Raw genomic sequence first — 679 nt, 5'->3', positions numbered from 1 at the left:
GTGGGGGGGGGGGGGGGGGGGGGGCTTGGGGCAAGTTTTGAAAAAGAAAAGCCATCTGTTCACGGAAAGGTTATTTGTCTGATGCTTTGTTACGATATTGTTTTAGATCATTGCACAACAATAAATTGTATGCATACCAATAGAAAATGAGCAGTTACAGTAATTGCTGTGAAACGCCAAAAAAAAAAAAAAAAGAGAGAGAAGAAAAAGCCAAGCCTTGAAACTTAATCTATGGAGCAGATTTGATACACCATAAAGTATTCCAATATGATGCCACTTTTAACAGCGTTTGTGGATGTTCTTGCACTACTTAATCGTCAGAACATAACTCGACTGTACCTGTCTGTTATCGATATCGGTATAGTTAGAAGTAGATCACACCGTACTGCACTTTCTAATCGCTCTCTGTGATTTTAAGCACTTGGCCGACTTCTACACCACACACAGACGATTTTATCCCAGTGAGCTTGAAGCATACAAAACATCGGAAAAAAAAACCGCCTTGTCATCTCAGTTCTGCTGTACGGTCGCAATATCAAAGTGCATAGATGACTGTGGAGACATATTACAATGTGACTCGGCACTTATCAAGCGCAAAGAATTAACGTCCTCTCCATGTCTTCCATTTTGAAACTTTTTTATTTAAGTTTGAACTGATTGTATTTTTTTCGTCCTCGAT

This window comes from Centroberyx gerrardi, chromosome 17 (genome assembly GCF_048128805.1).
Source record: "Centroberyx gerrardi isolate f3 chromosome 17, fCenGer3.hap1.cur.20231027, whole genome shotgun sequence".
Lineage (NCBI taxonomy): Eukaryota > Metazoa > Chordata > Actinopteri > Beryciformes > Berycidae > Centroberyx > Centroberyx gerrardi.
The sequence above is the reverse complement of the archived record's forward strand: the minus strand, read 5'-3'. Positions refer to the sequence as shown.